This window comes from Lepisosteus platostomus, unplaced genomic scaffold, assembly GCF_059453375.1.
Source record: "Lepisosteus platostomus isolate fLepPlt1 unplaced genomic scaffold, fLepPlt1.hap1 Scaffold_32_H1, whole genome shotgun sequence".
NCBI lineage: Eukaryota > Metazoa > Chordata > Actinopteri > Semionotiformes > Lepisosteidae > Lepisosteus > Lepisosteus platostomus.
This window is the reverse complement of record NW_028291660.1, coordinates 547,336-562,878: the sequence shown is the minus strand read 5'-3', so window position 1 is coordinate 562,878 and position 15,543 is coordinate 547,336. Positions and strand designations below refer to the sequence as shown.

General features: G+C 56.2%; 9 non-coding genes and 1 pseudogene across 9 annotated transcripts; 4 read left to right on the top strand and 6 right to left on the bottom strand.

Annotated features, from left to right (window-relative positions):
• Positions 1-429: 429 nt before the first annotated feature.
• Positions 430-593, bottom strand: LOC148634453 (U1 spliceosomal RNA). Its single transcript, XR_015933633.1, has one exon. It is a non-coding gene; the product is annotated as a U1 spliceosomal RNA (small nuclear RNA).
• Positions 594-2,368: 1,775 nt separating this feature from the next.
• LOC148634452 (5S ribosomal RNA) lies at positions 2,369-2,487 on the top strand. Its single transcript, XR_015933510.1, has one exon. It is a non-coding gene; the product is annotated as a 5S ribosomal RNA (ribosomal RNA).
• Positions 2,488-3,123: 636 nt separating this feature from the next.
• On the bottom strand, positions 3,124-3,287 carry LOC148634451 (U1 spliceosomal RNA). Its single transcript, XR_015933588.1, has one exon. It is a non-coding gene; the product is annotated as a U1 spliceosomal RNA (small nuclear RNA).
• A 1,808-nt stretch (positions 3,288-5,095) lies between these two features.
• On the top strand, positions 5,096-5,214 carry LOC148634450 (5S ribosomal RNA). Its single transcript, XR_015933656.1, has one exon. It is a non-coding gene; the product is annotated as a 5S ribosomal RNA (ribosomal RNA).
• A 636-nt stretch (positions 5,215-5,850) lies between these two features.
• On the bottom strand, positions 5,851-6,014 carry LOC148634449 (U1 spliceosomal RNA). The gene has a single exon (XR_015933632.1). It is a non-coding gene; the product is annotated as a U1 spliceosomal RNA (small nuclear RNA).
• Positions 6,015-7,789: 1,775 nt separating this feature from the next.
• Positions 7,790-7,908, top strand: LOC148634448 (5S ribosomal RNA). The gene has a single exon (XR_015933655.1). It is a non-coding gene; the product is annotated as a 5S ribosomal RNA (ribosomal RNA).
• A 636-nt stretch (positions 7,909-8,544) lies between these two features.
• On the bottom strand, positions 8,545-8,708 carry LOC148634447 (U1 spliceosomal RNA). Its single transcript, XR_015933631.1, has one exon. It is a non-coding gene; the product is annotated as a U1 spliceosomal RNA (small nuclear RNA).
• A 1,775-nt stretch (positions 8,709-10,483) lies between these two features.
• Positions 10,484-10,602, top strand: LOC148634446 (5S ribosomal RNA). Its single transcript, XR_015933651.1, has one exon. It is a non-coding gene; the product is annotated as a 5S ribosomal RNA (ribosomal RNA).
• Positions 10,603-11,237: 635 nt separating this feature from the next.
• Positions 11,238-11,378, bottom strand: LOC148634445 (U1 spliceosomal RNA; annotated as a pseudogene).
• Positions 11,379-13,832: 2,454 nt separating this feature from the next.
• LOC148634444 (U1 spliceosomal RNA) lies at positions 13,833-14,002 on the bottom strand. Its single transcript, XR_015933645.1, has one exon. It is a non-coding gene; the product is annotated as a U1 spliceosomal RNA (small nuclear RNA).
• Between the last annotated feature and the right edge of the window lie 1,541 nt (positions 14,003-15,543).

Sequence of the window (15,543 nt, the reverse complement as noted above, 5' to 3'; positions counted from 1 at the left end):
CCACTCGTTTTTCGTATAACTAGACATATATTCATTTGTTACCGATTTCATTCATTGAGCACGGATACAGTAGAGGTACAGCCATTCACTGTTTGACATGTCTGCACTGGTACAGAACCGAGCAATCAGAAAACGGGTGAAACTGTCTTTAGACTCAGCATACAGTACCGAGGCCCCCCATGACCAAATAAAGGCTAACCTCGATAATCAGCCTAAAGAACGCAGACTACAGCAAAACGACTGACTTTGAAAAGGGAATGAACGTCCGGAAGGAGTAGTGGAACTAGCTTGAGATGCTTCTCCGGACCCCTAACTAAAAGCCAGCGAGAACCAGCAGCGGCGTCCACTCCTGTCGAACCGGGATCCTTCCGCAGCCACGCAGCTCGTGGTGTCCTAACCCTCCCGTATCTGATTTTGGTCCAAGCACATCAGGGGAGAGCGCGAACGCAGTCCCCCACTACCAGAAATTATGCAGTCGAGATTCCCACATTTGGGGAATTCGCAGGGGTCAGCACAGCCGGAGTGCAATGGCCGAGCCTCGCTCTGGGTGAACCTCCTTCTTGATCAAGGTATCTCCCCTGCCAGGTAAGTATGAGTTAAACAGGCCCCTGCAAGCGGCCCGCACCCACAGCACAAATCGCGCAGCCTAGGCCACCTCCTCGCCCCGCACGCCACCGCCTCCTGCTGGGCCCACTCTTTCACACACTCACACGCCACACTAACACTCAAAAGTGTGGGCAAAACGAGAAAACGAGCGCGCCGTTTCCTACACATCTGCAGTCGCCGTTGCGCATTCGGAGCATGTCCCGGGATGCAATTCGGCCTCATTTGCATAACTCCAGACCGGCAGATCGCCACGCAAGCTCGCGACGTGCGCCTGCCACACACCGAACAAACCTTTTCAGCAATTTCCAAAAAACGGGCCTGCTCGCCTGCCCACAAGGCTCCGTCTCTTACCTGCTCTCCAGAGCCTGCTGCCTTCTGTGCTTTTCTCTCGGCACCGCTGCAGCGCACACAACTCCTGCAGCGGGAGGGGGGGAGAAAGTTCCCGCGCTCCGCCGCAGGGAAGGCTCGCTCCGTGCGCACACGTCCTTTCGATGCCAGTCCAACAAGTGCTCCGCATTAGCTGCGTCGGGGCTCCGGCGTGTCGCACCTCACCTCACCTCGCCCTACCCCCTCCTTGAATGTCTGCCGCTGGGCATGCCCCGCTCTCCTCCGCCTTATCTTATCGCGTGTGAGCACCGACAATGGCCACAATGCCGGGGAATGGCACCTGTAAAGTGTTAATTGGGGCACAGGAACAGCCCGTCTCGTCTCGGGGGGGCCGGCTTCAGAGACAATACAGCAAACACAGCGGGGCGGGGGAAGAAGACGACACCACACATGCGGGTACATTCAGCTCCGGCGGGAACGAGACATTTGTCGGTCTTTTCAAGTGCCGAGAGCCGAGCAATCCTTCACTTGTATCGTTTCTCCCCGGTGACTAGATCTGGCCCTGCGACTCTCGACTGGGCTCACCCCCGGGGCAGCCCAGCAGGTGTGAGCATGGCCGGCACCCGGATAGGAGATTCCACCCCGGAAAAGCTCCGGTTGCTGCTGCTCCTGCAAGAGGTGTGACTGGGACCAGTAGGGAGCGCTCACCCTGCGGGCTGTGTGGCTCTCTTACGCCCCAGCCTCCTGATGGCGACACTCTGCTGCACAAACAGAGGTCAAACCGAGGTCCCGACCCTCCTTGGCCATTAGGAAACCCCAGGGCGTCTCTCAAAAAGAGACGCCGGGGGTGTCCCTCTGGTGTTAGTGCTCCCCTTTACCCATCAGTCGGGATCTCCTCCTAATCCCCGTCTCACCTGTAACAATCAATGACGAGGCCCCCCTGTCCGTGAGATTTAGTACTCGCGCAAGAGACCGGGGGCAGAGCGCGAACGCGGTCCCCCGCCCCCCACAAAGTGCGCGCTCCGGGTCCTGCAACACAGCGGAAGGGCAACGAGAAGGAGCCTCTTGCTCTGACGCCGCAAGGCCACAAGAGGGCGGAGGCGCCGCGCGCCCGGCCGACGTGTTGGACCGGTGCGCTTTACGTGCCGAAATAAACACGCGAAAGCCCCGAAATGTTTCCAGAGTGCTGTGCACTGGAGGTTTTTGTCTGGTGAAGACTTGCCTGGTGCTCCTCCGTGCAGATTGTTTGTCCTCCTCCAGTGCGGGACGAGCCAACACAAGGGAGCGCATTCGCCAACATCCAGGCACGCAATGCGATTTGGAAAGCAGCTCCTTTCCAAAGAGTGGCACACGAACGATCCTTCAGTCCCGCTCGGGGAGCACGGAACCCCCGCCACACACAGCTTCAAGTAGCGAGTCAGGCGCCGGGGCTTTCGCTTATGGCCACACCACCCTGAACACGCCCGATCTCGTCTGATCTCGGAAGCTAAGCAGCGTTGGGCCTGGTTAGTACTTGGATGGGAGACTGCCTGGGAATACCAGGTGCTGTAAGCTTTTGCTCTCCCGGCCAGCAGGGGTCGCCGTTGGTGCCGTAGGCTTTGGGAGGAAAACCTGCAGGATGGAAAGGTGATCTATAGCCTCATCTCTAGAGATGTTTTGTTGCTGTGGCATGTGTGTGACCCATATTCAAAAAAAAAAACCCGTCTGTAAAACGAATATCGAAGCTGCCTCTAAATCTGCAAATGAAGATGAGTCGATAAACCACTCGTTTTTCGTATAACTAGACATATATTCATTTGTTACCGATTTCATTCATTGAGCACGGATACAATAGAGGTACAGCCATTCACTGTTTGACATGTCTGCACTGGTACAGAACCGAGCAATCAGAAAACGGGTGAAACTGTCTTTAGACTCAGCATACAGTACCGAGGCCCCCCATGACCAAATAAAGGCTAACCTCGATAATCAGCCTAAAGAACGCAGACTACAGCAAAACGACTGACTTTGAAAAGGGAATGAACGTCCGGAAGGAGTAGTGGAACTAGCTTGAGATGCTTCTCCGGACCCCTAACTAAAAGCCAGCGAGAACCAGCAGCGGCGTCCACTCCTGTCGAACCGGGATCCTTCCGCAGCCACGCAGCTCGTGGTGTCCTAACCCTCCCGTATCTGATTTTGGACCAAGCACATCAGGGGAGAGCGCGAACGCAGTCCCCCACTACCAGAAATTATGCAGTCGAGATTCCCACATTTGGGGAATTCGCAGGGGTCAGCACAGCCGGAGTGCAATGGCCGAGCCTCGCCCTGGGTGAACCTCCTTCTTGATCAAGGTATCTCCCCTGCCAGGTAAGTATGAGTTAAACAGGCCCCTGCAAGCGGCCCGCACCCACAGCACAAATCGCGCAGCCTAGGCCACCTCCTCGCCCCGCACGCCACCGCCTCCTGCTGGGCCCACTCTTTCACACACTCACACGCCACACTAACACTCAAAAGTGTGGGCAAAACGAGAAAACGAGCGCGCCGTTTCCTACACATCTGCAGTCGCCGTTGCGCATTCGCAGCATGTCCCGGGATGCAATTCGGCCTCATTTGCATAACTCCAGACCGGCAGATCGCCACGCAAGCTCGCGACGTGCGCCTGCCACACACCGAACAAACCTTTTCAGCAATTTCCAAAAAACGGGCCTGCTCGCCTGCCCACAAGGCTCCGTCTCTTACCTGCTCTCCAGAGCCTGCTGCCTTCTGTGCTTTTCTCTCGGCACCGCTGCAGTGCACACAACTCCTGCAGCGGGAGGGGGGGAGAAAGTTCCCGCGCTCCGCCGCAGGGAAGGCTCGCTCCGTGCGCACACGTCCTTTCGATGCCAGTCCAACAAGTGCTCCGCATTAGCTGCGTCGGGGCTCCGGCGTGTCGCACCTCACCTCACCTCGCACTGCCCCCTCCTTGAATGTCTGCCGCTGGGCATGCCCCGCTCTCCTCCGCCTTATCTTATCGCGTGTGAGCACCGACAATGGCCACAATGCCGGGGAATGGCACCTGTAAAGTGTTAATTGGGGCACAGGAACAGCCCGTCTCGTCTCGGGGGGGCCGGCTTCAGAGACAATACAGCAAACACAGCGGGGCGGGGGAAGAAGACGACACCACACATGCGGGTACATTCAGCTCCGGCGGGAACGAGACATTTGTCGGTCTTTTCAAGTGCCGAGAGCCGAGCAATCCTTCACTTGTATCGTTTCTCCCCGGTGACTAGATCTGGCCCTGCGACTCTCGACTGGGCTCACCCCCGGGGCAGCCCAGCAGGTGTGAGCCTGGCCGGCACCCGGATGGGAGATTCCACCCCAGAAAAGCTCCGGTTGCTGCTGCTCCTTCAAGAGGTGTGACTGGGACCAGTAGGGAGCGCTCACCCTGCGGGCTGTGTGGCTCTCTTACGCCCCAGCCTCCTGATGGCGACACTCTGCTGCACAAACAGGCGCCGTCCTTCGGGGGAGGCGTCAAACCGAGGTCCCGACCCTCCTTGGCCATTAGGAAACCCCAGGGCGTCTCTCAAAAAGAGACGCCGGGGGTGTCCCTCTGGTGTTAGTGCTCCCCTTTACCCATCAGTCGGGGTCTCCTCCTAATCCCCGTCTCACCTGTAACAATCAATGACGAGGCCCCCCTGTCCGTGAGATTTAGTACTCGCGCAAGAGACCGGGGGCAGAGCGCGAACGCGGTCCCCCCGCCCCCCACAAAGTGCGCGCTCCGGGTTCCCTCTCGGGGCCCTGCAACACAGCGGAAGGGCAGCGAGAAGGAGCCTCTTGCTCTGATGCCGCAAGGCCACAAGAGGGCGGAGGCGCCGCGCGCCCGGCCGACGTGTTGGACCGGTGCGCTTTACGTGCTGAAATAAACACGCGAAAGCCCCGAAATGTTTCCAGAGTGCTGTGCACTGGAGGTTTTTGTCTGGTGAAGACTTGCCTGGTGCTCCTCCGTGCAGATTGTTTGTCCTCCTCCAGTGCGGGACGAGTCAACACAAGGGAGCGCATTCGCCAACATCCAGGCACGCAATGCGATTTGGAAAGCAGCTCCTTTCCAAAGAGTTGCACACGAACGATCCTTCAGTCCTGCTCGGGGGGCACGGAACCCCCGCCACACACAGCTTCAAGTAGCGAGTCAGGCGCCGGGGCTTTCGCTTACGGCCACACCACCCTGAACACGCCCGATCTCGTCTGATCTCGGAAGCTAAGCAGCGTCGGGCCTGGTTAGTACTTGGATGGGAGACTGCCTGGGAATACCAGGTGCTGTAAGCTTTTGCTCTCCCGGCCAGCAGGAGTCGCCGTTGGTGCCGTAGGCTTTGGGAGGAAAACCTGCAGGATGGAAAGGTGATCTATAGCCTCATCTCTAGAGATGTTTTGTTGCTGTGGCATGTGTGTGACCCATATTCAAAAAAAAAAACCCATCTGTAAAACGAATATTGAAGCTGCCTCTAAATCTGCAAATGAAGATGAGTCGATAAACCACTCGTTTTTCGTATAACTAGACATATATTCATTTGTTACCGATTTCATTCATTGAGCACGGATACAGTAGAGGTACAGCCATTCACTGTTTGACATGTCTGCACTGGTACAGAACCGAGCAATCAGAAAACGGGTGAAACTGTCTTTAGACTCAGCATACAGTACCGAGGCCCCCCATGACCAAATAAAGGCTAACCTCGATAATCAGCCTAAAGAACGCAGACTACAGCAAAACGACTGACTTTGAAAAGGGAATGAACGTCCGGAAGGAGTAGTGGAACTAGCTTGAGATGCTTCTCCGGACCCCTAACTAAAAGCCAGCGAGAACCAGCAGCGGCTTCCACTCCTGTCGAACCGGGATCCTTCCGCAGCCACGCAGCTCGTGGTGTCCTAACCCTCCCGTATCTGATTTTGGTCCAAGCACATCAGGGGAGAGCGCGAACGCAGTCCCCCACTACCAGAAATTATGCAGTCGAGATTCCCACATTTGGGGAATTCGCAGGGGTCAGCACAGCCGGAGTGCAATGGCCGAGCCTCGCTCTGGGTGAACCTCCTTCTTGATCAAGGTATCTCCCCTGCCAGGTAAGTATGAGTTAAACAAGCCCCTGCAAGCGGCCCGCACCCACAGCACAAATCGCGCAGCCTAGGCCACCTCCTCGCCCCGCACGCCACCGCCTCGTGCTGGGCCCACTCTTTCACACACTCACACGCCACACTAACACTCAAAAGTGTGGGCAAAACGAGAAAACGAGCGCGCCGTTTCCTACACATCTGCAGTCGCCGTTGCGCATTCGGAGCATGTCCCGGGATGCAATTCGGCCTCATTTGCATAACTCCAGACCGGCAGATCGCCACGCAAGCTCGCGACGTGCGCCTGCCACACACCGAACAAACCTTTTCAGCAATTTCCAAAAAACGGGCCTGCTCGCCTGCCCACAAGGCTCCGTCTCTTACCTGCTCTCCAGAGCCTGCTGCCTTCTGTGCTTTTCTCTCGGCACCGCTGCAGTGCACACAACTCCTGCAGCGGGAGGGGGGGAGAAAGTTCCCGCGCTCCGCCGCAGGGAAGGCTCGCTCCGTGCGCACACGTCCTTTCGATGCCAGTCCAACAAGTGCTCCGCATTAGCTGCGTCGGGGCTCCGGCGTGTCGCACCTCACCTCACCTCGCCCTACCCCCTCCTTGAATGTCTGCCGCTGGGCATGCCCCGCTCTCCTCCGCCTTATCTTATCGCGTGTGAGCACAGACAATGGCCACAATGCCGGGGAATGGCACCTGTAAAGTGTTAATTGGGGCACAGGAACAGCCCATCTCGTCTCGGGGGGGCCGGCTTCAGAGACAATACAGCAAACACAGCGGGGCGGGGGAAGAAGACGACACCACACATGCGGGTACATTCAGCTCCGGCGGGAACGAGACATTTGTCGGTCTTTTCAAGTGCCGAGAGCCGAGCAATCCTTCACTTGTATCGTTTCTCCCCGGTGACTAGATCTGGCCCTGCGACTCTCGACTGGGCTCACCCCCGGGGCAGCCCAGCAGGTGTGAGCATGTCCGGCACCCGGATAGGAGATTCCACCCCGGAAAAGCTCCGGTTGCTGCTGCTCCTGCAAGAGGTGTGACTGGGACCAGTAGGGAGCGCTCACCCTGCGGGCTGTGTGGCTCTCTTACGCCCCAGCCTCCTGATGGCGACACTCTGCTGCACAAACAGAGGTCAAACCGAGGTCCCGACCCTCCTTGGCCATTAGGAAACCCCAGGGCGTCTCTCAAAAAGAGACGCCGGGGGTGTCCCTCTGGTGTTAGTGCTCCCCTTTACCCATCAGTCGGGGTCTCCTCCTAATCCCCGTCTCACCTGTAACAATCAATGACGAGGCCCCCCTGTCCGTGAGATTTAGTACTCGCGCAAGAGACCGGGGGCAGAGCGCGAACGCGGTCCCCCGCCCCCCACAAAGTGCGCGCTCCGGGTCCTGCAACACAGCGGAAGGGCAGCGAGAAGGAGCCTCTTGCTCTGACGCCGCAAGGCCACAAGAGGGCGGAGGCGCCGCGCGCCCGGCCGACGTGTTGGACCGGTGCGCTTTACGTGCTGAAATAAACACGCGAAAGCCCCGAAATGTTTCCAGAGTGCTGTGCACTGGAGGTTTTTGTCTGGTGAAGACTTGCCTGGTGCTCCTCCGTGCAGATTGTTTGTCCTCCTCCAGTGCGGGACGAGCCAACACAAGGGAGCGCATTCGCCAACATCCAGGCACGCAATGCGATTTGGAAAGCAGCTCCTTTCCAAAGAGTTGCACACGAACGATCCTTCAGTCCCGCTCGGGGGGCACGGAAGCCCCGCCACACACAGCTTCAAGTAGCGAGTCAGGCGCCGGGGCTTTCGCTTACGGCCACACCACCCTGAACACGCCCGATCTCGTCTGATCTCGGAAGCTAAGCAGCGTCGGGCCTGGTTAGTACTTGGATGGGAGACTGCCTGGGAATACCAGGTGCTGTAAGCTTTTGCTCTCCCGGCCAGCAGGGGTCGCCGTTGGTGCCGTAGGCTTTGGGAGGAAAACCTGCAGGATGGAAAGGTGATCTATAGCCTCATCTCTAGAGATGTTTTGTTGCTGTGGCATGTGTGTGACCCATATTCAAAAAAAAAAACCCGTCTGTAAAACGAATATCGAAGCTGCCTCTAAATCTGCAAATGAAGATGAGTCGATAAACCACTCGTTTTTCGTATAACTAGACATATATTCATTTGTTACCGATTTCATTCATTGAGCACGGATACAATAGAGGTACAGCCATTCACTGTTTGACATGTCTGCACTGGTACAGAACCGAGCAATCAGAAAACGGGTGAAACTGTCTTTAGACTCAGCATACAGTACCGAGGCCCCCCATGACCAAATAAAGGCTAACCTCGATAATCAGCCTAAAAAACGCAGACTACAGCAAAACGACTGACTTTGAAAAGGGAATGAACGTCCGGAAGGAGTAGTGGAACTAGCTTGAGATGCTTCTCCGGACCCCTAACTAAAAGCCAGCGAGAACCAGCAGCGGCGTCCACTCCTGTCGAACCGGGATCCTTCCGCAGCCACGCAGCTCGTGGTGTCCTAACCCTCCCGTATCTGATTTTGGTCCAAGCACATCAGGGGAGAGCGCGAACGCAGTCCCCCACTACCAGAAATTATGCAGTCGAGATTCCCACATTTGGGGAATTCGCAGGGGTCAGCACAGCCGGAGTGCAATGGCCGAGCCTCGCTCTGGGTGAACCTCCTTCTTGATCAAGGTATCTCCCCTGCCAGGTAAGTATGAGTTAAACAGGCCCCTGCAAGCGGCCCGCACCCACAGCACAAATCGCGCCGCCTAGGCCACCTCCTCGCCCCGCACGCCACCGCCTCCTGCTGGGCCCACTCTTTCACACACTCACACGCCACACTAACACTCAAAAGTGTGGGCAAAACGAGAAAACGAGCGCGCCGTTTCCTACACATCTGCAGTCGCCGTTGCGCATTCGCAGTATGTCCCGGGATGCAATTCGGCCTCATTTGCATAACTCCAGACCGGCAGATCGCCACGCAAGCTCGCGACGTGCGCCTGCCACACACCGAACAAACCTTTTCAGCAATTTCCAAAAAACGGGCCTGCTCGCCTGCCCACAAGGCTCCGTCTCTTACCTGCTCTCCAGAGCCTGCTGCCTTCTGTGCTTTTCTCTCGGCACCGCTGCAGCGCACACAACTCCTGCAGCGGGAGGGGGGGAGAAAGTTCCCGCGCTCCGCCGCAGGGAAGGCTCGCTCCGTGCGCACACGTCCTTTCGATGCCAGTCCAACAAGTGCTCCGCATTAGCTGCGTCGGGGCTCCGGCGTGTCGCACCTCACCTCACCTCGCCCTACCCCCTCCTTGAATGTCTGCCGCTGGGCATGCCCCGCTCTCCTCCGCCTTATCTTATCGCGTGTGAGCACCGACAATGGCCACAATGCCGGGGAATGGCACCTGTAAAGTGTTAATTGGGGCACAGGAACAGCCCGTCTCGTCTCGGGGGGGCCGGCTTCAGAGACAATACAGCAAACACAGCGGGGCGGGGGAAGAAGACGACACCACACATGCGGGTACATTCAGCTCCGGCGGGAACGAGACATTTGTCGGTCTTTTCAAGTGCCGAGAGCCGAGCAATCCTTCACTTGTATCGTTTCTCCCCGGTGACTAGATCTGGCCCTGCGACTCTCGACTGGGCTCACCCCCGGGGCAGCCCAGCAGGTGTGAGCATGGCCGGCACCCGGATAGGAGATTCCACCCCGGAAAAGCTCCGGTTGCTGCTGCTCCTGCAAGAGGTGTGACTGGGACCAGTAGGGAGCGCTCACCCTGCGGGCTGTGTGGCTCTCTTACGCCCCAGCCTCCTGATGGCGACACTCTGCTGCACAAACAGAGGTCAAACCGAGGTCCCGACCCTCCTTGGCCATTAGGAAACCCCAGGGCGTCTCTCAAAAAGAGACGCCGGGGGTGTCCCTCTGGTGTTAGTGCTCCCCTTTACCCATCAGTCGGGATCTCCTCCTAATCCCCGTCTCACCTGTAACAATCAATGACGAGGCCCCCCTGTCCGTGAGATTTAGTACTCGCGCAAGAGACCGGGGGCAGAGCGCGAACGCGGTCCCCCGCCCCCCACAAAGTGCGCGCTCCGGGTCCTGCAACACAGCGGAAGGGCAGCGAGAAGGAGCCTCTTGCTCTGACGCCGCAAGGCCACAAGAGGGCGGAGGCGCCGCGCGCCCGGCCGACGTGTTGGACCGGTGCGCTTTACGTGCTGAAATAAACACGCGAAAGCCCCGAAATGTTTCCAGAGTGCTGTGCACTGGAGGTTTTTGTCTGGTGAAGACTTGCCTGGTGCTCCTCCGTGCAGATTGTTTGTCCTCCTCCAGTGCGGGACGAGCCAACACAAGGGAGCGCATTCGCCAACATCCAGGCACGCAATGCGATTTGGAAAGCAGCTCCTTTCCAAAGAGTGGCACACGAACGATCCTTCAGTCCCGCTCGGGGAGCACGGAACCCCCGCCACACACAGCTTCAAGTAGCGAGTCAGGCGCTGGGGCTTTCGCTTACGGCCACACCACCCTGAACACGCCCGATCTCGTCTGATCTCGGAAGCTAAGCAGCGTTGGGCCTGGTTAGTACTTGGATGGGAGACTGCCTGGGAATACCAGGTGCTGTAAGCTTTTGCTCTCCCGGCCAGCAGGGGTCGCCGTTGGTGCCGTAGGCTTTGGGAGGAAAACCTGCAGGATGGAAAGGTGATCTATAGCCTCATCTCTAGAGATGTTTTGTTGCTGTGGCATGTGTGTGACCCATATTCAAAAAAAAAAACCGTCTGTAAAACGAATATCGAAGCTGCCTCTAAATCTGCAAATGAAGATGAGTCGATAAACCACTCGTTTTTCGTATAACTAGACATATATATATTTGTTACCTATTTCATTCATTGAGCACGGATACAATAGAGGTACAGCCATTCACTGTTTGACATGTCTGCACTGGTTCAGAACCGAGCAATCAGAAAACGGGTGAAACTGTCTTTAGACTCAGCATACAGTACCGAGGCCCCCCATGACCAAATAAAGGCTAACCTCGATAATCAGCCTAAAGAACGCAGACTACAGCAAAACGAATGACTTTGAAAAGGGAATGAACGTCCGGAAGGAGTAGTGGAACTAGCTTGAGATGCTTCTCCGGACCCCTAACTAAAAGCCAGCGAGAACCAGCAGCGGCGTCCACTCCTGTCGAACCGGGATCCTTCCGCAGCCACGCAGCTCGTGGTGTCCTAACCCTCCCGTATCTGATTTTGGACCAAGCACATCAGGGGAGAGCGCGAACGCAGTCCCCCACTACCAGAAATTATGCAGTCGAGATTCCCACATTTGGGGAATTCGCAATGGCCGAGCCTCGCCCTGGGTGAACCTCCTTCTTGATCAAGGTATCTCCCCTGCCAGGTAAGTATGAGTTAAACAGGCCCCTGCAAGCGGCCCGCACCCACAGCACAAATCGCGCAGCCTAGGCCACCTCCTCGCCCCGCACGCCACCGCCTCCTGCTGGGCCCACTCTTTCACACACTCACACGCCACACTAACACTCAAAAGTGTGGGCAAAACGAGAAAACGAGCGCGCCGTTTCCTACACATCTGCAGTCGCCGTTGCGCATTCGCAGCATGTCCCGGGATGCAATTCGGCCTCATTTGCATAACTCCAGACCGGCAGATCGCCACGCAAGCTCGCGATGTGCGCCTGCCACACACCGAACAAACCTTTTCAGCAATTTCCAAAAAACGGGCCTGCTCGCCTGCCCACAAGGCTCCGTCTCTTACCTGCTCTCCAGAGCCTGCTGCCTTCTGTGCTTTTCTCTCGGCACCGCTGCAGTGCACACAACTCCTGCAGCGGGAGGGGGGGAGAAAGTTCCCGCGCTCCGCCGCAGGGAAGGCTCGCTCCGTGCGCACACGTCCTTTCGATGCCAGTCCAACAAGTGCTCCGCATTAGCTGCGTCGGGGCTCCGGCGTGTCGCACCTCACCTAACCTCGCACTGCCCCCTCCTTGAATGTCTGCCGCTGGGCATGCCCCGCTCTCCTCCGCCTTATCTTATCGCGTGTGAGCACCGACAATGGCCACAATGCCGGGGAATGGCACCTGTAAAGTGTTAATTGGGGCACAGGAACAGCCCGTCTCGTCTCGGGGGGGCCGGCTTCAGAGACAATACAGCAAACACAGCGGGGCGGGGGAAGAAGACGACACCACATATGCGGGTACATTCAGCTCCGGCGGGAACGAGACATTTGTCGGTCTTTTCAAGTGCCGAGAGCTGAGCAATCCTTCACTTGTATCGTTTCTCCCCGGTGACTAGATCTGGCCCTGCGACTCTCGACTGGGCTCACCCCCAGGGCAGCCCAGCAGGTGTGAGCCTGGCCGGCACCCGGATGGGAGATTCCACCCCGGAAAAGCTCCGGTTGCTGCTGCTCCTGCAAGAGGTGTGACTGGGACCAGTAGGGAGCGCTCACCCTGCGGGCTGTGTGGATCTCTTACGCCCCAGCCTCCTGATGGCGACACTCTGCTGCACAAACAGGCGCCGTCCTTCGGGGGAGGCGTCAAACCGAGGTCCCGACCCTCCTTGGCCATTAGGAAACCCCAGGGCGTCTCTCAAAAAGAGACGCCGGGGGTGTCCCTCTGGTGTTAGTGCTCCCCTTTACCCATCAGTCGGGGTCTCCTCCTAATCCCCGTCTCACCTGTAACAATCAATGACGAGGCCCCCTGTCTGTGAGATTTAGTACTCGCGCAAGAGACCGGGGGCAGAGCGCGAACGCGGTCCCCCGCCCCCCACAAAGTGCGCGCTCCGGGTTCCCTCTCGGGGCCCTGCAACACAGCGGAAGGGCAGCGAGAAGGAGCCTCTTGCTTTGACGCCGCAAGGCCACAAGAGGGCGGAGGCGCCGCGCGCCCGGCCGACGTGTTGGACCGGTGCGCTTTACGTGCTGAAATAAACACGCGAAAGCCCCGAAATGTTTCCAGAGTGCTGTGCACTGGAGGTTTTTGTCTGGTGAAGACTTGCGTGGTGCTCCTCCGTGCAGATTGTTTGTCCTCCTCCAGTGCGGGACGAGCCAACACAAGGGAGCGCATTCGCCAACATCCAGGCATGCAATGCGATTTGGAAAGCAGCTCCTTTCCAAATAGTTGCACACGAACGATCCTTCAGTCCCGCTCGGGGGGCACGGAACCCCCGCCACAGTTAGTACTTGGATGGGAGACTGCCTGGGAATACCAGGTGCTGTAAGCTTTTGCTCTCCCGGCCAGCAGGGGTCGCCGTTGGTGCCGTAGGCTTTGGGAGGAAAACCTGCAGGATGGAAAGGTGATCTATAGCCTCATCTCTAGAGATGTTTTGTTGCTGTGGCATGTGTGTGACCCATATTCCAAAAAAAAAAACCGTCTGTAAAACGAATATCGAAGCTGCCTCTAAATCTGCAAATGAAGATGAGTCGATAAACCACTCGTTTTTCGTATAACTAGACATATATTCATTTGTTACCGATTTCATTCATTGAGCACGGATACAATAGAGGTACAGCCATTCACTGTTTGACATGTCTGCACTGGTACAGAACCGAGCAATCAGAAAACGGGTGAAACTGTCTTTAGACTCAGCATACAGTACCGAGGCCCCCCATGACCAAATAAAGGCTAACCTCGATAATCAGCCTAAAGAACGCAGACTATAGCAAAACGACTGACTTTGAAAAGGGAATGAACGTCCGGAAGGAGTAGTGGAACTAGCTTGAGATGCTTCTCCGGACCCCTAACTAAAAGCCAGCGAGAACCAGCAGCGGCGTCGACTCCTTTCGAACCGGGATCCTTCCGCAGCCACGCAGCTCGTGGTGTCCTAACCCTCCCGTATCTGATTTTGGACCAAGCACATCAGGGGAGAGCGCGAACGCAGTCCCCCACTACCAGAAATTATGCAGTCGAGATTCCCACATTTGGGGAATTCGCAGGGGTCAGCACAGCCGGAGTGCAATGGCCGAGCCTCGCCCTGGGTGAACCGATTTCGATTTTTAAGAACTTTATTTTCTTTTCACAAAAAAATACAGGACATCACAAATCAGAAAGCTTTACATTCATATACATACTTAAAACAGTATATATGATCACATCTCATTACATTTTGACATGGTAACAGTTACATAGCAACAATTTTCTTTTTTTCTGGTGCAAATCACATTCTTTACTTAAACTTGATAATGTTTTTCACAGTTTCTTGAGATATTGACCTATGCTCTCTATTTCCCACAGATTTTCTGCTTCCTCCCTCCCTTCTCTCCACAGATCTCTGAGGTAATAGTTCTCTCGGGTGATGAACAGGGCCAGGCTACCTGCTGCCTTGACTGGGATCTCGATGCCTTTGAACAGCCCCATGTTCCTCACTCTCCACAGGGCAACTTTCCCACTGTTCACCACGGCCCAGATCCTGTCAAACACGTCAGGAGGAAGTTTGACAGGAGAGATGCCGTATATGACGAAAGCAGCGGTCAGGGTAAATTGGGGCGAGAGAGCCAGCAACCAATCTTCAAACTGTGCCCAGAAGGCCTTAGCAAAAAAGCAGGACCACAGGAGATGGGATACAGTCTCCTCCTCGCCGCAGCCCACCCTAACGCAGCGAGGGCTGGGGGTGAGGCCCCTACGGTACAAGAAAGTTCGTACCGGTAAGCACTGGTGGACGACACTCCAGGCTAAATCACTGTGAATGTTGCACAGAAACTTAGAGGATGTGTGTTTCCACACCTTCCTTGTTTGGGCTGATGTTAAAATGCCCACATGGGTCTGCCTATTGTTCTGGGGTGCAACGAAATCTTCCAGTTTTTGGACGCTGACATCTCGGAGGGGAATATGGCCAATTGGGTGAGATCTTAGAAAACTTTTAACTGTCCCATAAATTGCAGGGCATGTGTCAGAGAGTGGGACGTCCAGCTTGGGTCTGACACCCCACACTCTGAACACCTCCCTACCTACCCAGAGCCTGGAAAAATAAGTCCAGGTATGCGCTGCAGGTGCTGTTGCAAAGCCTCTCAGCACAGAGGCCAGGAAAATGCACAGCAGCTTCGTAGCAATATCTGGGACAGACTTCCCCCCTGAGGGTAGCGGCCTGTACATTATTTCCCTTCTGAGTCTTTCCTGCTTCCCACCCCATAGAAATTGAAACATCAATCTCCTCATCACCGCCGCAACACGGTGTGGGATTGGGAAGGTAGAAGCCAGAAAATTCAAGACAGGCAAGAGCTCGGCTTTGATGACCAGCACCTTCCCTGTCATGGTGAGGTCTCGGTCCTTCCATTGCATCAGTTTTTTGTTTAAGATTGGCAATTTGTTCTGCCAATTTACTGTTCCCATCTCTTCTCCAAAATACACCCCCAGGACCTTAATTCTCTTCTCTTGCAGCCTGAGATCATGTCCTTCTTTTGGCTCCCTCCAGTTCTGATAAAAAATCTCACTCTTAGATTTGTTAATTTTTGCGGAGGAAGCCAAAGAGAAACGATCACAGCACTGCAGAGCTCTGCTAATTGAGGCATTGTCAGAGAGGAGCAGGGTGACGTCATCCATGTATAGAGATGTCTTTACCTCTCCTCCCCCAC